The sequence below is a fragment of the Triticum aestivum genome, chromosome 2A, assembly GCF_018294505.1.
Source record: "Triticum aestivum cultivar Chinese Spring chromosome 2A, IWGSC CS RefSeq v2.1, whole genome shotgun sequence".
Taxonomy (NCBI): Eukaryota; Viridiplantae; Streptophyta; class Magnoliopsida; order Poales; family Poaceae; genus Triticum; species Triticum aestivum.
Window position 1 is genome coordinate 99,060,310 of NC_057797.1, and position 10,961 is coordinate 99,071,270.

Sequence of the window (10,961 nt, forward strand, 5' to 3'; positions counted from 1 at the left end):
AAATTTCACCCATATAAGAACAACTTTATAAAATCAGAGAAGTTGCTAAATTTTTTGTATCCTTCATACACACTGGAGTACAATGCTTTATAATGTTCCATCATCATTACAGAAATCCAAGAAACACATGGTCTTGAGGATATTCTTTATGACTGATTATTTCAGTTTTACATGCAGATTTTGACCAAAAAACACATGGTCTTTTTAACAGTTTTCAGTTTGGACAGAAATACTGAAAACTACAGTTTGGACAGAATTCCTAACACTTTGGTCTTCTAGTTACAAAACAAAACAGACATAATTCTAGATGCCATAACTGAATTTTTTGACAGTAGCTCAAGTTTTTGACAGTAGCTCCTAACTGTACCACAAAGAATACCATAAAAAATCCAGGATCAATTTTTCTAGAGAAAAGCATCATTATAAGGGGGGTTTCTTACTCTACTAGATCTACTAGGGAGCAAAGTAGAACTGATATTCTTTTGTTGACTTCTAGTACAAGGTATAGAAGAGGAGGTAAATACAGTAGACATGTAATTGCAGTGTATTAACAGTATAATTTCAATAGATTTATAGTGCAAATTTATAGTAGAATTACAAATACAGTGTGAGCCAGAACCATACTCCAAATGTACTGAAAGACACATTAACTAAGCAAAAAAAGGCAAACCAGCAAACACACACACACACACACACATCCATAGAGATTTGGTTCTTCATATATATGACTAAATTAATAGATGAGTTCAGAGGGGGGAGGTTTGGCTAAAACACTACTTGCACTCCACTTAATAGATGAGTACAGTCTGACCTCATGCACTATGCATGGACATTTATAGTAATGATTTTTGACACTGACAACACATATATGAAGTGAACATGTAGTACAAGAGCATAAGTTCTGAACATACTAGGTTCACAAATTTACCAGTCTTATGATTAGCACAATGATCATAAACAAAACATAGCCATTACAAGCTTTGCATCTTATCATACAGTAAGTAGAAACACAAAAGACATGAATATCTTCCCCCCATTCCCCATGTAGAAAAGGATCTAGCTCCCCCTACACATGTATAGATCAATCAGTTCAGTTCTAATGTTACTAGACTTCTATACCTACACTTCTGTAGCTAGCTCGGTATTTTTCAGAACTAAATTTCAGAGTACTCTAAATGCTGTGTGCCCTAGTATTTCTGTGTTCCCTGGCATTTCTATAACATTCAGTAGCATGACAATTTTAACATGTTGAGAAAAATTCAGTAACATGAATTTGAAACTATACATCATTTGCTAAATTTTTGCTCTACATCACTTGCTCTTTGTAAATTACTGCATACAGTGACTGATTTTTGAAACTATAAAGATTGAGTTGTATAAATGCCAGATCCATCAAGTTTCCACACCATACTGTGCTTTTCTTCAGTCAACAGCAAAGAGGAGACAATTTGCTAAACTTGATACCACATATCCATCATCCTATGGTCAAATCTCTCCTAAAAGTGAGCCTAACAGTGCTACTGTTCCAAAACAGTGACTGGATTTTTGAAACTATATGGCCCTAGGGTTTGCAGGGGAGGGGGTGGAGGAGAAGGGAGGAATCACCTGGGGGAGGGGATGGAGGAATGGAGGAAGATGTCGGGGGTGCAGGCGCGAGCGGAGGGGCTTGGGCGGGAGGACGTCGAGTGCGCGGGCGCGGGCGGAGGGGGGACGGCGAGGGAGGCGGCGCTCGGCTCGGCGTCGCGTGGCCTGGCTGAGCTGAGGTAGAGGCGGTCGTCGTCTCCTCCTCCTCCTGGTCCTCCTCCGGCTCGAGGCGCGGGGGCGCGGGGGCGGGGGCGCGGGGGAGCTGCTGTGGTGGGGGCGCGGGGGCGGCGGCGCGGGGGAGCTGCGGTGGTGGGGGGCGCGGGGCGGCGACGCGGGGGAGCTGCGGTGGTGGGGGCACGGGGGCGGCGGGGGTGGAGTCCGGCGAGGGTCGGGGCGGCGGCGTCGGGGTAGCGTGCGGGTGGATCTGGTGAGGGAGAGGGACGAAGGGGGTCTGGCGAGAGGAAGAGGGGGGAATTAGCTAGGGGGGGAAGCGTACTAATGGCGCACCCGCGGTCGGTGCGCCATTAGTAATCTTTTTTTACATAGCAATGGCGCACCAGGCAGAGGTGCGCCATTAGTAATCTTTTTTATAAATAGCAATGGCGCACCAGCCAGAGGTGCGCCATAAGTAATTTATTTTTATTTTTTGTTGAATGTAATAACTTTTTAGAAAATGAATATGAATATGAAACAGTAATATTTTTTATAAAAACAGTAATAATTGTTGTTTAACAACAATTGTAGTCTACACTTTATTATTATTATTTTTTTAAATATGAATATGACTATGAAACGGGGGGTGCTTGTTGGCGGCGGTGGAGCGGGGGAGGGTGCGGGGGGTGCTCGTCGGCGGTGGTGGAGCGGGGGAGGGTGCGGGGGGGGGGGGGGGGGTGCTCGTCGGCGGTGGTGGAGCGGGGGAGGGTGCGGGGGGTGCTCGTCGGCGGCGGTGGAGCGGGGGAGGGTGCGGTGGGTCGTCGGCGGCGGTGGAGCTAGCGGGGGAGGGTGCGGGTGGGATCGAAATCGAGATGGAGGGGGATAGCGATCGAGATGAAGGGGCATCGAGATCGAGATGGAGGGGGAATCGAGATCAAGATGGAGGGGGATCGAGATCGAGTGTCCTCATGAATATTCAATATTTTATCATATTGAATATGAAAAAATATCATCAAATTTGAAAAAATATTCATGAATTCAAAAAGTGCCCATGAAATTTAAAAATATTCATGATATCAAAAAGTGCCCATGAAATTCAACCGAGAAATGAAGACTACGATTTAAATACAGTCGATCTTAGCTAGCTATCTGTTCATAATCTTCTTGCCCTTCTTTTTCGCAAATGGAATTCTTCTGTGGAACGGACGTCCTTTAGGTAGGGTGGTCCTGCTTCTTCTTGTGGTCTATGCTGCTACTTCATCGTCATCGTCATGTTCGATCTTCGGGTCGCCGTACATGTCGAAGTCTTGCTCATTGGCTACTCCATCCATTCCGATGATCTTTATTTTGCCTCTCCTCACAACAACACGACTGGGCTTTGACGGGTCGGTAATGAAGAAGCATTGGTCCACTTGGGAAGCTAGTACCCATGGCTCATTTTTCGCGGTGACGTTTGCGCCCGCGGTCTTGGATTTGGCTTCGGGTATAACCATGGTGGTGAAATACCGGTCTTCTTTTAGGACGCTCTTGGCCCATTTGACACGGAACATCGGGACCTTCTCTCCAGCGTAGCTCAGCTCCTAGATCTCCTCGATCCTTCCGTAGTATCTGTCCTTGTCGTTACCGGTGTAGCATTCCATCGCTCTTCATGTCCTTGTCCTTGGTGTAGAATGTGTAGCCGTTGATATCGTACGCCTCATAAGTCATCAGGTTGTGCTCGGCGCCCTGTGACAAGGCGAATATGAGTTGTTCTTCCGCGGAAGAATCCTCATGTAAAGGGTAGGACAGAAGCTTCTGCTTGAACCAACGCGTGAAATATGAGTTGTGCTCTTTGATTATATCTCCGTCCGTCCTCTGTTGGCCTCGGTCATTGTACGTCTTCTCAATAAAGGTTTTGTGCTCTACCACCCAAGGATCGACCACGTCTATGTGTTGTAGCGCGACTAGGTTTGCTCTTTAAAAGTCGGCGAGTCGACCCTCGAAGTCGACATGCATTTCGCGGCGACCCTCACGGTGACCCCATCCAGCGAGCCTGCTGAGGTGCCTGTTGACAGGCAGACCAACGGGGTTCTCGATGCCTAGATACTTCGTGCAGTAGGAGATGCACTCTTCGGTCAGAAAGCCCCTGGCTATACTTCCCTCTGGACGTGACATGTTGCGAACGTATCCTTTGATGACACCATTCATCCTTTCGAACGGCATCATGCTGTGCAGGAATGTCGGCCCGAGTTGGATGATATCCTCCACAATATGGACCAGCAGATGCACCATAATGTCAAAGAATTCGGGCGGGAAGTACATCTCAAGCTCGCATAGTATCACCAAGATCTCTTCCTGTAGCCTTCTGAGTTGCCTCACGCCAACCGACTTCTGAGAGATGACGTCGAAAAAGTTGCATAGGCCAAATAGCGTTTCACGGACGTGCGCGTCCATGATCTCACAGATTGCAACTGGAAGTTTCTGCGTCATCAGCACGTGACAGTCGTGAGACTTCATCCCGCTGAATTTCTGCTTCGCTGGGTCTAGGTATCTGCTTATCTTCCCCGCGTAACCGTAAGGAAGTTTTACTCCTACGAGGCAGGTGAAAAACTGCTCGATCTCCTCCTGACTTAGAGTGAAGCACGCGGGAGGGTAGTCATTTCCCGTCTTCTTGGCCTTTTTGCCTTTGCGATGACTTTCTGTGTCCTGCTTCGCCTCATCATCATCATCATCATCATCATCATTAGCGTGAAGCTCCTGCCTGATGCCCATTGATTTCAAGTCTGCCCTTGCTTTCGGCCCATCTTTGGTCCTCTCTGGCATGTTGAGCAGGGTACCAAGCAGACTCTCGCACACGTTCTTCGTGATATGCATGGCATCAAGGCTGTGAGGCACACGGTGGATCTTCCAATATGGCAAGTCCCAGAAAACAGACCTCGTTTTCCATACCTTCAGCAGCGGCTCTGGCGCCTTTCGCTTCTTTCCCGGCTCTGGCGCCTTTTGCTTCTTTCCCGGCAGTGGGCAATCTTTCCAATTTTTCAACAGCCCGTCTATTTCCTCGCCGCTCCTCGTACGCGGGCGTCTTCGGAGTCCGGTTTCACCGTCGAACAGATCCTTGCGTTTCCTCCACGGGTCATCGTCGCGAAGCCACCTTTGATGTCCCATGAACACGGTTTTCGAAGACCCGGGATCTCTATCTAGCTGGCGATACGTTGTGTCATCCATGCACCTGACGCATCCAGAAAATCCATGGACCACCTGCCCCACCAGATATCCGTAACCGAGATAGTCGTGCACCGTTGTGAGCAGTGCGGCTCTCATAGGGAAATATTCTTTCTCTGCGGCGTCCCACGTATTGGCTGGCGTTTTCCACAGCGTGTCTAGCTCCTCTTTCAGCAGCCCCAAATACAGATTGATGTCGTTCCCTAGTTGTTTTGGCCCTTCAATTAGCATACTCATGTGAATGTACTTCCTCTTCATGCATAACCGGGGGAAGGTTGTACATCCACACAAACATAGGCCAGGTGCTATGTGTGCTTCTCTGGCTGCCAAACGGATTGACTCCATCGGTGTTCGCGCCCAGCACGATGTTCCTTGGATCCTTCCCAAATTCTGGGTGTTCGAAGTTCAACGCTTTCCACTGGCTCCCATCCTTAGGGTGACTCAGCATCTTGTCTTTTTTATTTATCTCCGGATCATTTGCGTCATCTTCTCGCTTCTTCTCCTCCCTATCCGCGTGCCAACGCAGGAGCTTTGCTACCTTAGGGTCCGCGAAATACCGCTGCAGACGAGGAGTGATCGGAAAGTACCACACCACTTTTCGAGGAGCTTTCTTCCTCTTCTTGTATCGAGTGACGCCGCACACCGGACATATGGTAGACTCCGCGTGCTCGCCCCGATAAATGATGCAATTGTTCATGCACACATGGTATTTCACGTGCGGTAAATCCAGAGGACACACGACTTTCTTCGCCTCCTCGAAACTGGTCGGGCACTTGTTCCCCTTGGGAAGACGTTCGTGCCAGAATGACATGTTCTCGTCGAAGCATGCGTCGGTCATTTTGTGTTTTACCTTCATCTCCAGAGCCATGAGCGTTACTTTCAGGCGGGTATCCTCGGGTCTGCATCCTTCATACAATGGAGTAACTGCGTCTATCTCCAGTTGATCCAGCTTGGCTTTCTCTCGGGCGGCAGCTCTTGCGTTATCCGTCTGCTTGAGAAGCAGCTCTTGAATATGAGGGTCCTGCACCCAGCCCATCGATGGTCCATCGTCGTCTGCTCCGTCGGCATCTTGATCTTCATGATCATGCCCTTCGTCTGCTCCGGCATCTTCCTCATCATCATGTCCGGCATCTTCTACATGATGACTGTGTACAGCATCACCGTCGTGATCATGTCCTGGAGATTCTTCGTCTTCTCGCCCGCCCGAGCCGTGGTGGTTGTCTTGCTGCCCTTCCTCATTTCTTGCCCGGCCCCCATGGACGAGTTCATAGTCATCTTCATCACCTTGCCACCGATAGCCATCCATGAAACCACGCAAGAGCAGGTGGTCCCGCACCTGCCCGGAATCTGGGTCCGCAATAAGGCTCTTCAGCTTGCATCTTCGACACGGACATCTTATCTCTGTCTCGTTCTTTTGAAGCATCTCGGCCTTCGCGGAGCTCAAAAACCTATTCACGATGCCTTCGGTCATCGTGCGGACCATGGTCACCTGCGGGTAGAGCAAAACGATATTTTAGAACTAAGAAATTTTTTGGCATGACTTTCCCTAAAAATAGGACCAAAAAGAATGCATAGTGCCAAAATTCTCGCCGAAACGGAAATGAATCAACATTCCGGCAAAATATTGGCAACTATCGCATTTCAAATACCGGTACCTGCAAACACAAACATATATGCAACACCACAAACATATGCAACACCACAAACATACATAGATCTAGCTAGGCCACAAAAAGTGCATGTGCACGTTGTTGGAGCGAGCTAGGGAGCAAAAAAGTAGATCTACGACATGAAGATAGCTTTCCCTTTACTTACCTATCAAAAAAAAAGGTAATTTCAACACTTAATTTTGATGAATCTATGGTGCAAATGAGGTGAGGAGGAGGAGGCAGCCGACAAGCTTAGAGAAGGAGGTGGGAGGAATGAAGTGGGGAAGGTGAGTGTGTAGGTGTGGCTGTCTAAAAATATCTAGCTGGTCCCAGGTTACTAATGGCGCACCACTCAGCCATGCGCCATTAGTAACCCAACATACTAATGGCGCACCACACAGACATGCGCCATTAGTAGTTTTGCAAAAAAGTAAAACAAAATAATTTTTATACTAATGGCGCACCGTGGCACAGTGCGCCATTACTAGTTTAAACTAATAATGGTGCACTATGCAACGGTGCGCCATTAGTAGTTTTGCAAAAAAGTAAAAATAATACAGTAGTGGCGCATTCTATGGCTGGTGCGCCATTAGTAGTTAAAACTACTAATGGCGCACTCTGCCCGGATGCGCCATTAGTATGTTTGGAAAAATGAAAAAAAACATTTTGTTACTAGTGGCGCACCGTGTGCCTGGTGCGCCATTAGTGTCTTCCACACTAATGACGCATCTCCACATGGTGCGCCATTAGTATATAGTGGTGGCGCATCACTTCTCTGGTGCGCCATTAATGTCAATTTCATCTTTAACCCTTTTTCTAATAGTGGATTGAGGTGAGATGAGTTGGCTTGGGGTGATTATTTCAGAATAGGGAGTGATTATGGGGCTGTGGGCGTGAAAATCGGTTACTTTGAAATTTCGGCACAACAATTTTAGAGCATATTTTGGCCGTGAGATCGAATAGAATCGGTGGCACGCGGCGTCTCTGAAGAATGCTCTGTATCAAACGTGTGAAGGGAAGTGTTTCGCTTAACAGAGTGTGTGTTCAGTTTGTTTGTTTGGAGAAAATAATAAAATAGCTGAAAATAATATGTAGCTGTAACAGCAGCAACATCATAAAGTGCTAATGACATTGAGGCTCCGGAAATCATCTAAAAAGGTATAATCATGTAGCGTGCCATATCCCATTACGCACAAAAATAGCTTTAATATATTCTTTGGAGTCAACACGGTCCACATACAGACGCACCGACAGAGAAACTGAATTTGAGTTTATATATCTGGCAAGCTGTTGTATGTCAGCCTGTGTTATTCTACTAGCTAGCTTGCAAATGAAATCAGAGCTCTACTTGTAGTAATATAATAAACAAAACAGGGATATCTCAACTTCTACTCTACGCAGTTTATTATAAGTAGAATACATTTTTTTGCCGCACAAGTAGGAGGGATACATAATGATCAAAAAAATTGCAGTTGCACCACTCGTTTGTCAGCTACGAGCACATGATAACTGCGAACATTTTCGACGTCAAATTTAGTTACGCGAGGATGATAACTTTAGTTGGCAAATATGATAACTTCATATTTCAGTTTATTTTTACCAGAAACTTACCATGTGTCGCTAAAATTGGAATTGCCATAGAAAAACGTCAGCGCCGAAGTAACACGCACCTGATCATGTGGACTTATCATTTGGGTCGTAATATTCAGCCGGGTTGATTTGCTTAGCTGCCAGACGTATATATGCAATGGATCATGGCCACGTAATCGCTACGAAGCTTACTGCCGCTGCCACCGCGTCACGCGTATCATCAACTTTGCAGTGTGGCCACCACGTTGCCGGCCGGCCGGCAGCTGGTTGACTCACAAACGTGCGCTCCAAACGCTACCATGCATGCGATTTCTCCTGTACGTGACTATAAATACAGATGCGAAACAACAGGTTTTCTTCATTCTATCTTCCCTCGATCGAGCAAGAGTAGCTGACACGAGCAGAGGAAGATGGCCAAGCTTGCCCTTCTCGCCGTGCTCGCCGTACTCGGTTCCGTGGCTTGCCAAGGATCCGACTACGGCTACACCTATCCCAAGCCCGACCCCACTCCCATCATACCCTCGCCCCCACCACCGGCGACTCCTTCGTCGAGCCTTCCCCATCTCCACCAGTTACTCCTCTGCCCAGCCCTAGCCCTGGCTCTACCCCGGGCTATCCCACCCCCACTCCCACCATGCCGGCCACGCCCCCATCGGTTTCTCCTCCGACGAGTCCTACTCCACCTCCTACTCTCTCCCCGAGCCCTTCTCCTACCCCGGTCTATCCCAGCCCCACTCCCACCACACCCGCGCCCCCACCGGCTTCTACCTCTACCCAGCCTCCACCTGCCACTGGGCTCAAGGTCGGCTACTACAATGACAAGTGCCCTGACGCGGAGAAGATCGTGCTGGACGCCGTGCGCAACGCCACCGCCGGCGTGAAGGCCGGGCTCATCCGTCTCTTCTTCCACGACTGCTTTGTCCAGGTACACATACATTCAGACGCAAGTGAAGTTTGAGAGATTGATATACGCCTAGTTGTGCACTGCACGATTGAGAAGCTAACTATGGTATCGTTGCTTTCAGGGTTGTGATGCCTCTGTCCTCCTGAACAAGGTCGTTGGCAAGCCTGAACCGGAGATGCTTGGTATCCCAAACTTGAGCCTGCGTGGCTTCGAAGTGATAGAGGCGGCCAAGAAGAAGATCGAGGAAAAATGTCCGGGTGTCGTCTCCTGCGCCGACATCGTCGCCTTCGCAGGCCGTGACGCCAGCAAGTTACTCAGCGGCTACAAAATAAACTTCAGCATGCCGGCCGGCCGCTATGACGGATGAGACCCTCCCGAACCTTCCCCCACCTTTCGCCAACCTGACTATCCTCACACAAATATTCGCCAAGAAGGGACTCAGCCAAAATGTCGGTTGCACTTTCCGGCGCGCACAGCATCGGCCGCTCCCACTGCTCCTCCTTCCGTGACCGTCTCCAGCCGCCGGCCAACGACAACTCCACCACATCGATGGACGCCACCTACGCTGGGAAGCTGACTCAGGACTGCCCTGCCGGTAGTGATCCAACGGTGCCGCAGGACTACAAGACCCCCGACGTGCTGGACAGCCAGTACTACAGGAACGTGATGGATCGCAAAGTGCTCTTCACCTCCGACGCAACGCTCATGACGTCACCAAAGACCAAGGAATTGGTGGAAAAGTACACTTGGTGGTTGATCGGAGATTTCTTGTGGTACAGACATTTCGAGGATGCCATGGTGAAAATGGGCAATATTGAGGTGAAGAACAGCACCAACGGCCAGATCAGGAAGAAGTGCGGGTTCGTGAACGAGCCCTACACCGGTTGATGATCTCTCAAGGGTGGAGACTATATATTCAGCCGTGGTTTTTGCGTGTGCCTTCTGATCTTCCATTCTAGTTTATTTTCCACTAAGGTTTTCGCTCGTCGGTTCATTTTATTCATTTGTGTTGTAATCTTTGTTGTGCCACTTAGCCAACTACGTACGGGCAATGCTTTTCACTGGGATTGATGAATTAATTTTTTCTGATAATCATTATTTATCAATGGCAATATATATCTTCTCTGCTGTAACATCCTTAGGTATGCATTATCCCTTCATGCAAAGGCACGATGCTCAGCCTAGAGTGTGTATGGTCAACCCATCCTGACTGGATGCAAACACTCCTTTTCTTTTGAGGGAGGGTAACAACAATTCTACTAAGTGCTCTATCAAAATCAGTTCGTATGAAGGACCCCTACTTCTTACTCCTAAGCCAGCACCTGTCTGGTTCCTCCCTTTTCAGTTTTTTACATCTGGCATATTTTTGGTTTTATGTGTGAAACATCTTGTCTTCTTCTTGTATCGGTGTCTAATACTGTTTGGTTTATCATGCATGTCTCTTTATTTTCCTCTCTGCCATGCACTCCATTAGAAATCCACATCTTTTGTTAGAAAACTTCGTTCTTATTATTTTATCATTTGTGCACTTTGGCCCATCCAAAATTGAACAAGAAGCTTATGACTCCGTGAATCTGAAGATTGTCGGACTAGAAATAATAAGAAGAAAAATGTCAACCACAAACAGAGATTCTATAAGCAGTTCAAATTTTTCAAAAGACACAACGTGCTAGACTAGCAGACTTGAGCACTTTTCCTGTGTTGTGCGAGAGGAATCGAAGAAGGAGGGGTATTTTGTGGAACATATAGTGATTTGAAAATGCAAGCATCTTTGTAAAGTTTTGCTATGTCATACATGAAACAAGGGCACATGATATTATCAGACAAAAAATGCATTACTTGTGGACAAAGTTTCTCTCCATTCGTTGATTCTCATGAAA

The 10,961-nt window shown here is 47.7% G+C and overlaps 1 pseudogene; it reads left to right on the top strand.

Moving 5' to 3' along the window:
- Window positions 1-8,556: 8,556 nt before the first annotated feature.
- Window positions 8,557-10,183, top strand: LOC123184907 (peroxidase 2-like; annotated as a pseudogene).
- The last annotated feature ends 778 nt before the right edge of the window (window positions 10,184-10,961 follow it).